Genomic DNA, 17,637 nt, shown 5'->3' with positions numbered 1-17,637 from the left:
AAAAAAATTGGGTAAGTTTTGATTCTTACCCATTTTATTTAAGTAATAATTTTCCTTTTGACAATTCTCAGTAGTATCTATCCTATTGAAATCTAACTTACCCCCTCACTAATGATTTAGGAGATGCAAATGCTTAAATTGGTTGTTAATGTTCTACTAATATAATGCTTTAAAAGACAAAATCTTGGAGTCAGAGAAGAAGAAAAATTTTACATTATTGACTTTTTAAGGGTACTGTTTATTTTTCTTCTCTATTTCTTATCTTCTGCCCTAGCTATTCTTTCACAATTCCCAAATCAATGAAATTACAATGGAATTGATTCCCATTAATTTTGTGGTTGTTCTAAAAGAAATTTTCCTACCATTTAAAAAAATTAAGTGCTCTTATGGGTATAACTGAAGGAAACAGACTATTTCACAAATGGCACTTATACATAAAAGACACAATAGCTCATGAAGCCTGAGAAAAGAATAATTATTAATTTCATAGCATTAAACTTTTCAGGGGGATTCCAATCATCTTCTCCCTGCTTTCTTCCTTGTTTTCTTCATCATGCATCATCTTCCTAATTATTCAAATTCAATTTTTTTCTGCAAAGCTTGAAGGCATTGGTGATCACTATAATCTCTTTGTTGTGCCTATTGACATTATTGAGAAAAGGTGTAGGAGAAGATAAAATAAATTTATGTTATCTTATTTGATAAGTTGTTTCATTGATACCAATAATAGAACACTGAGGGAGGGAAGAAAAAGGGGAAGTATCATGATCATCCTCATTTCACACAGAGAAGAAAATTCAAAGTTTAAGAGATTGTCCAGAGCCAGAAAGTTGTAGTCAAAGCCAGGACTAGAGTTCCTGTCTTCTGAGCTCTACCTTAGCTCTCTTCCCACATCACTATTGTCGTAGCCGCCAGCCCCCGATAGATACACAGACCACCAGAAATTAGTGAGTTATAGGAAACACACTCTTTATCCAGCCAGCTGGGTCTGCCAGGGGTATGCAGACCCCAAATCAAGCAGCCCCAAAATGCAGAGATACAGGGTTTTTAAGCCTTAAACCCCTATTCTTCATCATGTTTGAACACACAAGTCTATTTTTCTTCTTTTTACTGTCAATCCACAGGTCGGTTGTGCCAGCAGGGGTACAGAAGCAGAAAGCTTATTGTTAGGCCGGTTTATGTTTCTGTATGCCTGGGCTAAAGAGGAAAAAAGGAAGAAACAGAGGGTTAGACTTATGTACACTTGAGTCTTAGTCATAAGGGCCCGTCTTCCTGAGCTGTCCACTCTCGTGCTGCCTTCACGTGGGAGTGATGAATCCATGATGGGATGCCGTCTACTTTAACTGCAGTGGGCGTCATCAGGTAGACAATGAAAGGTCCCTTCTATTTGGGTTCTAGTCCTTTGGAAGTGAACTTCCAGATCCACACAGAGTCCCCAGACTGAAACTGATGGGGAAGTCTGTCCCCTGGGGCTGAGTGGGCAGCACGAACACCAGACCAAATCTCCTTCTGTACACTTCGAAGGGCCTGTAAAGACTTAAGTAAGACAAGGTTATGTAGTTCTGCCTTTTTCTCATCTTCTATTCTAGGTACTAAACGTGGGGGTTTTCAAAAGAAAATTTCAAATGGGGTGAATCCATTAATATACAGAGTACACCTGGCTTGGAGAAGAGCAAAGGGAGAGGTTCTAGCCAGGTCCCACCAGTTTCTAATCCTAACTTGACTAATGTCTCTTTTAGGGTCTGATTTATTCGTTCTAGTTGGTCTGAACTTTGGGTAGGTGCAGTGAAGTTTCCGTCGCAAATTTAGGTAGCTAGCCAATTGTTGTGATACCTTTGCTACGAAGGCTGGCCCGTCATCTGACTCTAAAGTTCCGGGGAGACCAAATCGAGGGAGAATTTCTTGTAGTAGTTTCTTAGTAACTACTAAGGCAGTCTCTTTCCTGGTAGGGAAGGCCTCTACCTATCCTGAAAAGGTGTCTATAAAAACAAGTAAATATTTGTAGCCTCCCACAGTCGGAGTTACTTCAGTGAAATCTACTTCCCAGTGGTCTCCTGGATAAGTTCCTCTTTCCCCATGCCTAGATTCTCCTATCTTCCCCTTCTTTGGATTAACTTGGGCACAAGCCGGGCATCGTGAGTCAATCTTCTCTGCAGTTCTTCTCCCTTTTATCAAGTGAAAGTAGGGGGTCTAAAGCTTGGAGCATCCTAGTTCACCCTAGATGTGTGGTCTGGTGTAGTTGGTGGAGAAGAGTCCTTCTAAGGGCCCGTGAGAGCCCAATTTTTCCATCTGGGATCGTCCACCATCCCTGTTGGTTCCTTGTGGCTCCCTTATCTTGAAAATATATGTTCTCTTCCTCCATATAGGTCAGAGACAGAGGCAGTTCTGGGTAAGGGACAACAGTCAGTAGATGTGGTGGGGGCCCCACTGGCCTTGTGACCGCTGTTCTTGCCTCTGCATCGGCTCATCGGTTTCCTTCAACCTTGGGACTATTCGCTTTTTGATGCCCTTTACAATGAACAATAGCAAGAGCCTTAGGCATCCATATGGCTTCAAGTAAGGCTAAGATTTCCCCCTTGTTCTTGATGTCCTTCCCAGCGGAAGTCAGAAGCCCTCTTTCCTTGTATATGGTTCCGTGTACATGTGCAGTGGCAAAGGCGTATCAGCCGTCAGTGTATATTGTGACTGCAGTTTTGCCCCCAATTTTTGAGGCTACCCTGGGCTCCTGGGGGCTTAGTGTGTGGGGGCCCCGGCCCCGTCAGTCCTCTCCCTCAGTGACGAGGATTTGAGTCTTGCGGTTTCCCTGGTCTTTCGCGTTCTTCTCAGGACATTCATTCTGCCGATGGCCTTCTTTCTTGCGGTAGGCACATCGATTTTTCGATGCGCGACCCTTACGTGGGCCTCTTTCTGACCTCCCTTGTCGTGCCCTAGTCTTCCCTGGTCTCTCCTCCTGCATGGCAGCTACCATTATTCTAGCCGTACGTTTGGGGTCATCCGGTGCCTCCCTGTTGTTGAACACCTTCTGGGCTATCTCGACAAGTTGGGACAGGTTCATCCCTGCAAAACCTTCTAATTTTTGTAATTTACACCAGATATCAGGGGCTGCCTGAGCAGCAAAGGCCACATTAATTGTCCCTGGTTCTCAGGGGCCTCAGGATCAATGGGGGTGTATACCTAGTACGCCTCCTGTAGTCATTCAAGAAACACTCCAGAGGATTCCTGCGGTCCCTGTATAACTTCAGTTACCTTAGAAATGTTAATTGGCTGACGAGCAGCCATCCTAATTCCCCTAATTAGAATGTGATGGTACCAATCTAATGCCGTTCTCCCTGCCTGAGAATTGTGTCCCCAGTCTGGGTGGGTGGAGGGAAATTCCTCCTCAATCTGTTCCCGTGCTTCCTCAACTTTCCTCCCTCCCACAGCTATCTTTTCTGTTTCAGTCCGAAAGGGTCTGCGTTATTCCTCGGTGAAGGGGATAATTAAAAGCTGTTGGCAATCATCCCAGTGAGGGAGTGAGTCTGAAAGACACTTTCTAAGACTCCCATTAATGCTTGGGGTTTCTCAGAGAAAGGCGGATTCTGTGCCTTCCAGTTGTACAGGTCCCTAGTTGAGAAAGGCACATAAACCATAAAGGGCCTGTCTGTGTGATGTCCCTGGGGTGATGCTTCTCTCAAGGGGAGAATGGCCGGGTCGGTGGTATTGGCTGGTGCCCCACTCAGAGTGGGAGCAGGAGGCCCATAGGGGTTACCTGCTCATGTCCGAGGAGGTAAGGTGGTGCTATTGGGGCCCACAACTAAGACTCACTCCCCTAGAGAAATGAGGGGGTTTCTGAACAAGGTTTAACCATTGATCAATGTAGGAAAACTGATCGGGATGTCCTAGGTCTCCTGTGACAATCTACCAAATATTCCTCACTAAACCCCTGTCAAAAGAACCCTCCGGAGGCCACTTTACACCAAAAGATGGCCACTCAACTTCACACAATGTTCTTAGTCTGCCTGGAGAAAACTTTATGCCATAGTCAGCTCCCTCTACAAACCCATCTTTGAAATGTCGCAGGAGACATGCCAAGGGTGTCTTCTGTGAACTCGGGCTTCCCCCCATCGCTTACACGGAAAACACAAGACAGACACTCAGATGAGAACGATTACTGGGGTGTAGGTGGACCCGGAGAGATCCACTACCTACAACCTAGACAAGAGCAAAGACAATACACAGAACCCGATGACAGGGCACAGGAGGCGGCGTCCCGCAGCCTGGCCACGGTCCGGGAGATATGATTGCATCCAGTCTCTCCACAGATCTCCAATGACTGATCAACAGAAAGGTACCTTTTTATCCAGACACCAAGGCCTCAGAGATTCCCGGCAGGATCAGGAACAAAGAGTGTGTCCTAGAGGTTGCATCCTTGATGATTACGTTGACCCTGTTATGGCATCCAAGGGCCCTGGAATATCTCAGGGTGACCACCCCTTTGAGTCCCTAACAGGGACAGCAACCGCTTGGGAGGCCTGTCCAGTCTTAGATCTCAGGGCCACTCCCTGAGATCTCACTGGGGCCTCCAAATGTTGTAGCCGCCAGCCCCTAATAGACACACAGACCACCAGAAATTAGTGAGTTATAGGAAACACACTCTTTATTCAGCCAGGGGTACACAGCCCCAAAATGTAGAGGTATAGGGTTTTTAAGCGTTAAACCCCTATTCTTCATCCTGTTTGAACACACAAGTCTATTTTTCTTCTTTTTACTAACTGTCAGCCCACAGGTTGGTTGTGTCAGCAGGGGTACAGAAGCAGAAAGCTTATTGTTAGAACGTTATGTTCCCATGAGTGATAGCCAAGCAGTAAGTTTTCAGCCAGCACACTATGCATCTTCCCTATACATTTCCAAGATGGCTATTATCCATTACTAAGTTTCTTAACTTTCATCTCTTCACAAAGGAAAGGAAAAATCTGATTTGGATCAAAGTATGCAGAACATGAGATAGTTCATTATGACTGAAGGCACATACTTACTGTAAATTTCCAGAATCAGCTACATTAGGACAATTTCTATACACAAAGAAATCAGTCTACTTTCCCTGTTATTACTTAAATTTGTGCCAACTCTTTTTTCCTTTCTGCTCAGATATTATTTAAAATACTGAAATTCATGATATTTCAATAGCGATGTTTCTGTTCTTCACCCAAAACTGGTTATTTCTAACACACTTCCACCCAGTATCATTTATCTTATAATTTATCTCATGATCGTGAATATAGACTATAAACTAAACTTGAATATAAACTTTTCCTCCGTGTTCCACCTAAAGCAACTACCACATTTGTGAAGCATGCTTCACCTATGTAACATTATTCAATAACATCAAAGAGAAACAATGATTTATGTGTTCATGCATATCTTAATTTTGGTGCATTTCAAATGTTTATGGTAAACTTGACATTTCCCGTGGGTTTAAAAAAAAAAATGAGCAACTTTACCTATTAAATGCTTGAAAATTTAATCTGCAGCATATTCACATGCTGCCAAAGCTGGCATTACCAATAAGCATACATCAAATCTTTCTCTTTTTCATTGTAATTCACAGCTTGGTTGTCCAGAGAAATGGGACTTGCACATTATTATTCAGCACAATCTCAACTTTATCCTTTAGCAATGACCTTATGATAAGAAATTAAGCCCTTTGAAATAGCATTTGTAATTAATCCATTTCTATAAGATTAACACGTCAAATATCACAAGAATACATATAATAGTTTTCTGAAGCTTAAAAAACCCTGGTCATATTTCACTTAAAACCAAATATAATCAGCAGAATGTAAATTGCTAGGTAGCCCCTATGTTTTATGTTCATTCATTTATTCATTCATTTAACAAATATTTATTAATATGTCAATGTTCTAGGCATCACACTATTAGAGTAAAGAAACAGAGAAATAAGACTAAGTCTCGGTTCTAAAAACATTCACAATCTATAGGGTAAAAAGATCTTGTTTAAAAAAAGATAGTTATTCCAATAGGCTATAAGAGATATGAATAGAGTTAGAAGTCTTGGCAGCATAATCTGGAATGACATTCCCACACAAAAACAAAGACTCCAAGTAGAAAAAGTAATGTGTTACACAGAGGCATATTATACTCATGTTCTGAGTATAACAGGCAATTCAGGTGAAACACATGACAAACTCCACCTCTCTTTCTTCTTAAGTAATGGCAAAGGTAAGACTATACAATAGAGTGGTAGAAAATGAAGTTAGAAAAACAGACCTGGCTCAGATTTTGTATGGCCTTGTACACTATGCTAAGGAGTTTTGAGAGCATTTGAGCTTTATCCACTTGAAGTTCCTAGCAGGGAAACCACATGATAAGACACGTACTTTAGGCGAAAAAAAAATATTGTGACTGGTGTGGAGAATGGATTGTGTGAGAAAAAAACTGGAGACAGAGGAGACTGTTGAATTAGTCCCAGCAAAGGCCTGAATAAAAATAGGGACTGTTGCTAAGGCATTGGGGGAGGAGAGGTAGGAATACATTTAAAATATATTTAATTCAGGACTTCAAAGTAAATTAACTGTTAGTTAGTAATTAGGCATAGATGGTGAAGGAGAGTATAATACCAAATTTTCTGATTTAAATGGCTAAGTGAATTAACAATCTCTGAGATGAGGATGTCATAACCAAGATTGGAAAAGAAGTGTATTTTGAGGGAAGAAAGAATGTAGTGACGTTAATTGAGAAAATGTCCGAGTATTCATGAGGGAATTGTAAGCTCAGGAGAAAGAAGTGAAGGGCTGGGAGGGTAAAGAGAGTTCAGGTTAGAAATGCAAATTGTAGAGCCCTTGGAAAATAGATGGTACTTACAATAATGTTGCTAAATAAAATTGCCTAGGAAGAGCATGTAAAGTATAAAGTATTGAATAATCTTCTTTAGTTCCTCTTAAAATACTATCTCTTTGATGTGAAACATGTATAAACAGGAAAGTGTTCAATATTTAATACACTCACTCTTCTAAAGCATATATATATATATATATGCTGCCAGCATTAGCCACTTCACTATTTAATTTATTTATTGCTGCAGTAGGAAGTGGGGAATAGGTGAGCAAAAGAAGAAGAATATTAATAATGATCTAAATAAGTAACCTAAAGTTCTTGGACACAGTTGAAAATTAGATAATTCAGGAAAAGATAGTAAAATATAGTGTTAATAATATCTCTGATTGTTTTAAGAAGTTATATAGTTGGATAATAATGATAATAATGGGTTATGTTTATCTAATGTTACTAAGAGTACTATCAGGCATTCCGCTAAACACTTTATATGTATTAGTTTGCTTAATCTTCATTAGATGCTATTATAATTCCCAATTATATCATACAATATATATATAAATGAAAGAACTGAGATTTGAATACTGGGCTCTCTAACTCCAAGGTACTTTCTCTTAATCACTGCACTATACTTCCTGGCGCTGTTCATATTAAATACTTCTTAATTGTTAGGTTCTGTTTTCCTCATTGAGTATAAGAAGCTTGTCTACTATCACCACTTCTATTCAACATTGTACTAAAACTTCCAGCCGAGGGAATTAGATAAGTAAAAAATAAAATAAAATAAAAGGCATTCAGGTGGAAAGGAAGAAATAAAACTGTCTTTATTCGAAAAACAACATAATCTTGTGTAGAGAAAATCCTAATAAATCCACTAAAAAATAAACAAAGAAAACCCTGCTAGAACTAATAAATGAGTTCAGCAAGATCACAGGATACAAGAGAAACATACAAATATTAATTGTATTTCTAGACATTAGCAATGAACAGTCTGAAAATGAAGTTAAGAAAATAAGTACATTCTTAATAATGTCAAATAGAACAAAATGCTTAGTAAATTTAACCAGAGAAGTATAAGACTTACATGCCCAAAACTATAAAACATCACTGAAATAAATTTAAGAAAGTCTAAACAAATTAAAATTCAGCCCATGTTCATGGCTCAGAAGTATATTGTTAAAATTGCAATACTCCTCAATTTGATCTACAAATTTATGCAATTCCTATCAAAATGCTGGATAATATGAAGAAATTGACAAGCTGTTCAAAAATTTATTTGGAAATACAAAGAATCCAATATAAACAATCCTAAAAAAAGAAGAAGAAAGTTGTAGGAGTCACATTGTCTGATTCCAAAACTTACTACAAAACTAGAGTAGCCAAGAAAGTGTAGTACTGGCATAAGGACAAACATATAGGTCAATGAAACAAAATTGAGAGCTCCCCAAGAAAACAACCGTACTTTACAGTCAATTGATTTTTAACAAAGATGCCAAGAAAATTCAATGGGAAGAAGATAGTCTTTACAACACATAATACCGAAACAATTGGACATACACATGTAAAACAATAAATAAATACATTGTTTGGACCCTTAACTCACACCACATACAAAAAGTTAACTAAAAATGAATTGCAGACTTAAATGTCAGAGCTAAAACACTTAGAAGAAAATTTTAGAGTAAAACTTTATAATCTTGGGTTAGACAATGGTTTCTTAGATATTCTAGCGAGCAAAAGAAAAACAGACAAATTAAACATCAAAATTAAAAACTTTTATACTTTGAATGATACCATTAAGGAAGTAAAAAGATGACCCATAGAATGGGATAAAATCTTTGCAAGTCAAATATCCAACAAAAGTTTTATTCCAGAATATATGAAGAATTCTCACAAGTCAATAAGAAAAAGAAAAATAACCCTCTAAAACGGACAAAAGAGTTAAATAACATTTTTCCAAAGAAGATATACAAAAGGCCAATAAGTATGTAAAGATTTTAAGGTCATTCATCATTAGGGAAATGCAAATCAAACCCAAAATGAGATACCACTTCACATACAATAGTATGGTTATAAAAAAATAAAATAAAATAAAAAATAAAAAACTATAACAAGTATTAATGAGGAGAAGGAGAAACTGGCACACTTGTACATTACTGGTAGAAATGTTAAATGATACAGCCACATTGAAAAAGAGTGTGATAGTTCCTCAAAATATTAAACATAGAATTACCATATGATACAAGTCCACTCTTTGGTATTTACCCAGAAGAAATAAAACCAACATGTCCACACAAAGACTTGTACACAGATGTTCACAGCAGCATTATTCACAATAGACAAGAAGCAGAAACAACTAAAATGTCCATCAACTAATGAATGAATAAACAAAATGTGGTACATTCATCCTACAGAATATTATTCACTCAAAAAAAAAAAAAGAATGGAGTACTGATTCATACTACAACATGAATAAATATTTAAAAAATAATTCTCACTGAAAGAAGCCGAACACAAAAGGCCATATATTGTATCATTCCATTTACATTAAATGTTCAGAATAGGCAAGCCTATAGAGACAAAAAGTAGATCAGTGGTTGTCAGGCACTGTGGGAGAGGAGAATGAAGAATGACTGCTAATGAGTACGGTTTCTTTTTTTTTAGGGTGGAATTTAATTTTTATTTACAGGACACTGCAAGATATGAAATTCCACATAGAAATAAGAAACCCATTGATAGGAACTGTTCAAGTATAATTTCATTGTAAAAAGTGCTATAATAACAAACTATATTTAAAAAGAGTTCTTAGTAGAGAAATAGTAAGACAAACTTATATCAAACCTAGTACACAACAAACAACTTTATACTTCAGCTGTATAACCTAAAAATTAAAGGTCCAAGGAGTGCCATCCTGATCTTAGAATATATAGCCTTCAGAGGTAGTTTCTGGCACATCTTGATCTTCTTTTACAGAGAAATATTTCTCACTCAAGTTTAATGAAGTTTTGCACATAGACTTATTTTCATGGTTTTATAGAGCTTCAATTTTGTTCAAACCTCCACATTCTTCAAATATTATACTAAGTTTCTCAGTTTCACCTAGTTTCTCAGCAGCCTAAAAGATATTTGAAATAACATACAGAATAACCAGAATAATTTTGGTAGCTTTTAAAGTTAATGGGTTCATTAATGGTTCTATTATGCCACAATGAATGAGGAATATGATCTGTTCAACTGTCCCATCACATGTGTACTTGGTCACAGCCCATATGACTTCTTTTTGTGTCTTAAAGTCTACCTGAGAGAAAATACCAATGAGGACTAGGACTAATCCATAATTTACAAGTTGCTGTATCTGGTCCTGGCAGCCAGCTGGGATGTTTGATATTATTCATGTAGCTTACATCTGAATATTAGTTTTGGAATTCATTAGGATGCTGGGAAAGACTGCAAGTGCCCCTGCATCTATTACAATCTGCATCTGTTCATCTATTTCAATGACAATATTTCCTATGGCTCTTAGTGTAGGAGTCACAATTGGCAATTCAGTAGCTCCTAGGAGCTTCACAAATTGGGGCACAACTTCTATTTTCATGACCATTTCCATCTCTTCATTTAGGCCATCAGTCGGTAGGAAATGGTCCAGCTACTTGAAATGGCTCTGCTACTTCCGGTTAATCATGATGCAGGAGACAAACTAAAGTAGGAAGAATTTGCTCATCAGCACCAAATAGGAGTGCAGGATTCTTGTTGAGACAAAGGTTTGAAAGTGTCCAGGTAACATTACATAAGTAACCACATGCTAAAGATGACATATTAGAAACCACAAGAAGAGCCAACAGTGGGTCAGCTGCACCATACTTGATAGCCAACTCAGAAAATTAACCCATCACCTGCAGTGTTTCCTAGAGCCCATATGGCTTGTTCACTGATGTGAGCATGGGGCCATGCCAATAGGGAAATGGATGCTGGGATAGCACCCCCATCTACTACAGCCTTGGTCTGTTCTGATGTTCTGGAAGTCGTCATGTTAGTGAAGGCCCAAGCAGATTCAAACTGAATGGTACTACAATCAGTTCTGCCCAAGAAGGACACAAATTTTGGAATCAAACTAGCCCAGATTATGTTGTCCATGGGTGGCTGATTTTCCCTAGAAAGCAGTTTTCTTGTAGCTTGAGTAGCTTGGAGCTGGCTTTCCAAAGTCACTCTCCTCTTCTGCAAATAATTCCTTCACATCACTGCCAAACTGTCTTATCTCTATAGCTCATTCTTTTCAACTTTCTTGGCAAATTTGTCTTTTTCTTTTGTACTATTACATGTTGAAGTTTCTTAAGGCTCAGTCCTGTGTATACAAACTCTACAGTAGTCAAAGAGGAGACAAAAATAAATAAAATGTGTCAAGGGAAAGGGTTTCACACTAGAAAGCTCATGATTCATTTAGACTGTGACTACAACCCTGTTTCAGGGAGTTTTTACCATGCTGGAATGGGAACCCAAAGTTGTCAAAGTTTCAAAGTTTCAGAGAAGTTGGAAATTCAAATATTTATGTGAAATATTCTTATTTTTACATGTTAGTTCAATTTTTATTTTTAATGTTATCTTAGACTGACAGACTATGATAGGCCTATGAACTATCATCTACAATGTCTGCCCCAAATTCTCTCCACTTCTACAATTTCAATTGCCAACTCAACGCCAATATTTACTAAATTTGTATCTATATCCTAGATTTCTCCTCTAATTCATATATCCGGTCTCATAATCAACATTTCCATTTGGAGACCACAATGCACCTTGAACTCAACATGTCTATAGATCTCATGATTTCTCTTCTCAAAACTATTCCTTTTCCAGATTTCATAAGCTCAGTGAGTAGCACTATCATTTATTTCCTTGTCAAAACCAGAAATCTAGAAGTCTCTGTTAATAACTCCCTATCTCAACCTTCATATCCAAACTCTATGGTCTTATCTTCTAAGCATCTTGGTCTTCCCCTATTGGTCTTAATTCCTAAGCATATCTCAAATCTGCCCTCTCCTTTCAGCTGCTCTTTTAATTCCAGCTACTACCATTTCTAACCATCACAACACAATCTATTAGCTGATCTCTTTACATTCACTCAGCTTGAATTCAATTCGATCATTTATCAACACTGCATACAGCGTGATCTTTCCAAAACACAAAACCGATCACATGCCCATGCTTCCCCTCTTCCTCCAGCCACTTCAATAGCGTTCCATGTTTCCAAAATGTATAACACAGACTACAAGGCCCCATGCTTTGAAGTTTCTACACATTTCTTCTCCTGCATTTTCTCACAGTTACCCCCTCTGTCTATATTCCAGTCACACTCACACTGACCTTTTCAGCCCTTTAAATGTACCATATTCTCTTCCACAATGAACTATCTTAGACTAGCCAGCAACCAGCCGGCTGGCAGTTGACTGCAAATGCATGGGGGAGTCCAGCCAAGATCACCCAAGTCTGGCCTAGATTAGTCAGATCGGGAAGTCTATTCCAGCAGGCTGGTTGCTGGCTAGTCTAAGATAGTTTATCTCTGTTCACTTAGTCTCTCAGGCTCTAGCAGCCTAGCCAAGCATATTCATATGGCAGTTTCCCAAGAGCAATACAGGAAATGCTCAAGACCTCTAGAAGAGCAATAGTACAACTGTATATCACTTCTGCTTCATTCTACTAGCTACAAAAAGTCACAAAGCCAGTCCAGATTCAAGGATAGAGAGACTCCATCACTTGATGGAGGGAGCTACCAAATCAAAAGTGTGTGGTTACAGGGAATTGTGGCTCTTTTTTGCCATCTATCATACCATTTATTGGATAACCAGTAACTTATGGCATGATATGGTATGCAGAAGTGAGCTAGGACAATAAGATACTTACTTTTATGAACCTAACTGCAAAAACACAAGGAGACTGAACAATGAAGCCTGAGAGCTGAAGCTGAAAAGAGTCAAGGAGGATGATTACAACAGGTCCCATACCAAACAAAATTATAACGGGGCTAAAGCTCTAAGTAAGCAGAGGAAGTTAATAGAGAAAAAAATGGCTCAGATACCTTTCTTGTGATGCAGAATGATATAGAGATGCCATGAGAGAAATGCTGAGAAAGAACCTCAGACAGATGGAGAAAGAAGCTGGAAACTAGAGTTGTTTTACTTCCGCTCAATCTTCTAGTCTCAGTTTCAATTCATACATAGCCCTGCAATAGGCACCAGTTTTATTCAGGCTGAGTTCTTTGCAACCAAAAGTCTAACCAGATCTGTTCATGAGAAATGTATGTGCAATCTTTTCCTTTTCTTTTTTCTTTCTTTATAAAAGAACTATGCTACCCACTCACCTACGATTCCAAAATTTTTTTTCTTTGAATGCATGAATGAAATTTATGACTGAAAACAACAAGAATTTGAGAATACAGCTTTAAAATAGTACTGTACATTGAATATATGCAAGTGACAAAATAAGGTTGATTTTAATGGAAGAAAATTCTGTGAATTCCTATGTTCATATTCAGCTTCACTCTGTAAAGGGTCAGTGTTCATGCATGGGTATACATGAGATATTCCTTTAAGTCTATCTTGCTATTCTCCAATGTTTTCCATTTGAGAATCACTGATACAAAGAAACATGGACTTCATTACCAGATGCAAACATTGCAATCTGCATGAAGAAAATTGTATTACAAGCTAAATATTACCCATTTGTATTTGCAGCCCAGTTATAGTCCACTAAATTCTAAGTACTTTTTTTTCCAGGCAAAGCTATATTGCATTTCAACTCTCTTGTTAGAAACCGATGCTAGGAACTGACAAGATAATAGGATGGAGAAAGTTTTCAGATCTCATTTACAGGAGATGGGAGAAGGGTCAGTTTCCTGGGTAATGAAGCATTGTCTGGTTGCCCCTAAATCACTCCAAACTCTGCCTGGTACCCAGAGGCTTAGAAAGCATCACATTATCACCATCCTTCAGAGAATTATTCTAACACCTTAATAAAGAAAAGTCATAATAAATGATCTGAGAATTAGGAGACACAAATGTCAAACTTCAAATTGTGATTTAAAAAAAATAATCTACCATCCTCTTTGTAAGAGAGAAATACTTGCAATATTTAGAAACAACTTTTAATTTATATCTAACACCATATCTTTTTGTCTAATTTGTTCTTTTTCAAACTAATGTGTCAACTTGTTGCTAACAAAAACACAGAGGAAAATGAAGGTGCACTGTTCCTTCCCTCATTCCAATTCTTCTTTCATAGCTCTATTCTTCAGTATGTAGATATCTTCTCTTTACCCTTATCTTTTAAAACAGTGTCTGATCCTGTGAGTTATGTGTTCGGCTCCCCTGGGAATTTAGGGAACATAATGTTGAGGATTAATAAAAAAGAATGTAGTCCATAATATCTATATTTAAATTTAAGCATCATATAGCTGTCTTTAGTCCTGTATGTGGTTCAGTTAAGCTCCCACAGAGGGCCCTGCCATTTTGAAAGACAGAGGCATTTAGAGAGCTCTCAAGATTTCTGGAATGACAATTATATACTATGATGGGCACCTAGACAAGCGACTTGCTTCTCAGGCTCACAAGCATCCACAAATATAAGGAGAAACAATATCTATGCAAATATCACAATATTCCAGAGAGAACGACACAATAAAAAACATATGAATTAGTCCAGAAATTTCCACTCCACAAAAATTCCTACAGGTCCAAAAGTCTTTACCCAGCCCTTCTAAACCTTTATATTTTATAGCATTGAAAATCAGAAGTCTTAATAAATACTATATGAACTGTCATTGTGGGCCATGTTTTACATGTTATTAAATTTCTGACTTGTGTGATCTTGATTTACTTGAAACCTGATCTGTGAGCCTAGGCTAATTTATAGTGACTAATTCATCATTCATGTCCTTATTGATTCTGAAAAGCTACCCCAACCTTCCTGATAGTTTACTTCACACCAGCTCTCATGAATTTCTCTATTCATGCAAACATTCCTTTGGATTTCTTTACAGATTTGCGTGCATGACAGAGGAAAGAAATGATTTTATTTTATTATGTTAAATATTTTCAATTAAATTTATTGGGGTGACTGGTAAATAAAATTATATAGGTTGCAAGTGTATAATTCAATAACACATCATATGTATATTGCATTGTGTGTTCATCACCCAAAGTTAAATTTCCTTCCATCACCATATATTTGACCCCTTTACCCTAATCTACCTCTCCCCTCCCCCTATTCCCTCTAGTTACCACTAAACTGTTATCCATGTCTAAGAATCTCTGTTTCTTTGTCAGCTTTGTTTGTTGCTTTCAGTTTTATATCCCACATATAAGTGAAAGCATATGGTTCTCAACTTTTTCTGTCTGACTTATTTCACTTAGCATGAAAATCTCAAGATCCATCCATGTTGCTGCAAATGGCAGTATTTCATCTTTTCTTATGGCTGAGTAATATTCCACTGTATATATGTAGCACATCTTCTTTATTCAATCATCTACCAAAGGACACTTCAGTTATTTCCATGTCTTGGCCATCGTGAATAACGCTGCTCTGAACATCAGGTTGCATATATCTTTACAGGTAAATTTTTCAAAACGTTGGGGTAAAAACCCAGAGGAGGGATTGCTGGGTCATATGGTAATTCTATTCTTATTTTTTGAGAAACCTCCATACTGTTTTCCATAGTGGCTGTACTAATTTGCAGTCTCATCAGCAGAGTATGAGGGTTCCTTTTTCCCCCACAACCTCTCTAACATTTGTTATTACTTGTCCAGTTGATGATAGCCATTCTAATAGGTGTGATGTAGTATCTCATTGTGGTTTTGATTTGTGTTCCCCTAATAGCTAGTGAAATTGAGCACCTTCAAATATGTCTGTCGGCCACTTGTATGTCTTCTCAGAAGAGTCTGTTCAGATCCTCTGCCCATTTTTTTAATTTAATTTGTTTTATTACTGTTGAGTTGTATAAGTTCTCTGTATATTTTGGATATTAGGCTCTTATCAGAGGCATTGTTTGTGAATATCTTTTCCCATTCAGTTTGTTGCCTCTTTGCCTTGCTGATGGTTTTTTGTTCTGTGCAGAAGCTTTTTAGTTTGATACAGCCCCATTCATTATTTTTGCTTTTACTTCCCATACCTTTGAGGTCAAATTCATAAAATCCTCTTTAAGTCCAAGGTCCTTGATTTTAGTTCCTATGTTTTCTTCTATACAATTTATTGTTTCAGGTTTTATATTCAGGTCTTTGATCCATTTTGAGTTAATTTTTGTATATGCTAACAGATAGCAGTCTCATTTTATTTTTATTTTTATTTTTATTTTTTGCATGTGGCTTTCCAGTTTTCCCAGAATCATTAATTGAAGAGGCTTTCCTTTCCGCAGTGAATGTTTTTTGGCTCCTTTGTCAAAAATTATTTGCCTGTATATACAGGGGTTTATCTCTGGGCTCTCGATTCTGTTCCATTGGTCTGTGTGTCTGTTTTTCTGCCAATACCATGCTATTTTGATTATTGTCACTTTGTAGAATAATTTGAAGTCAGGCAGAGTGATACTTCCAGCCTTGTTCTTCAGGATTGCTTTGGTTACTCATAGTATTTTGTGCTTGCATACAAATCTGATGATTTTTTGTTCTGTGTCTTTAAAAAATGCCATTGGGATTTTGATGGGGATTGCATTAAATCTGTATATTGCTTTCAGTAATAAGGTCATTTTAACAATGTTGACTCTTCCAGTCCATGAACATGAAATATCTTTTCATTTCTTTGTGTCTTCTTCAATTTTTTTTTTTAAAAGTCTCAGAGATTTCAGTGTATAGGTCCTTCACGCTTTGTTAAATTTATTCCTAAGTACTTTATCATTTTTGTTGCAATTGAAAAAGGATTTTTTTTCATATCTTTTTCTGAAAATTTATTGTTAGCGTATAGGAATGCTACGGATTTTTGTATATTGATTTTGTATCCTAAAACTTTACTGTATTTGTTTATTGTTTCTAATAGTTTTTTAATGGAGACTTTAGGTTTTCCCTAAATATAAAAAATCATTTTATCTGCAAAAAGTGACAATTTGACTTCTTCATTCTCAATTTGTATGCCTTTCATTTCTTTCTCTTGCCCGATTGCTCTAGCTAGGACCTCCAACACTTTATTGAATAACAGTGGTAATAGGGGACAGCTTTGTCTTATTCCTGATCTTAGCGGATAGGTTTTAATTTTTCACTATTAAGTATGATGTTAGCTGAGGGTGTATCATATACGGCTTTTAGTATTTTGAAGTACTTCCTTTATATACCCATTTTATCAATTGTTTTAGTCATAAATGAATGCTATATCTTTTCAAATGCTTTTTCTGCATCTATTGATAGGATCATATGGGTTTTTTAATTTTTTATTTTGTTTATGTGGTATATCGCATGAATCAATTTAAGTATGTTAAACCATCTCTGTTTTTAAGAGAGACCAAAGTAACATTTGCCCGGCCATGATAGAGTGGGGAAAAAGATTCACATATATGCATGCATGCCTGTGAGGTCTCATATGCTAAGGTATGTATCATACAAGAGAGAATATTAACTTTCTTTTCTTTCTTAAGAGAAAGACTTTAGTGAGCCTGATTTGAATTTAACTCTTTAGTTCCATTTGTACTTTACAATTTAATGGAAATGTTGGCATTATTATTACTAGTGGAACCACTAAAATACTGTCATAAGCTTTGTAATATTTCCCTGGTTGCTGTTTCTCATTTGTAATATCCCCTTTTTATTGCTACATATTTATCAAGGACAATTC

General features: G+C 37.2%; 1 pseudogene; it reads right to left on the bottom strand.

Annotated features, from left to right (window-relative positions):
* Positions 1-9,712: 9,712 nt before the first annotated feature.
* On the bottom strand, positions 9,713-12,828 carry LOC102898047 (annotated as a pseudogene).
* Positions 12,829-17,637: the final 4,809 nt, after the last annotated feature.

This window comes from Pteropus alecto, unplaced genomic scaffold (assembly GCF_000325575.1).
Source record: "Pteropus alecto unplaced genomic scaffold, ASM32557v1 scaffold38, whole genome shotgun sequence".
Classification (NCBI taxonomy): Eukaryota; Metazoa; Chordata; class Mammalia; order Chiroptera; family Pteropodidae; genus Pteropus; species Pteropus alecto.
The sequence above is the reverse complement of the archived record's forward strand: the minus strand, read 5'-3'. Positions and strand labels throughout refer to the sequence as shown.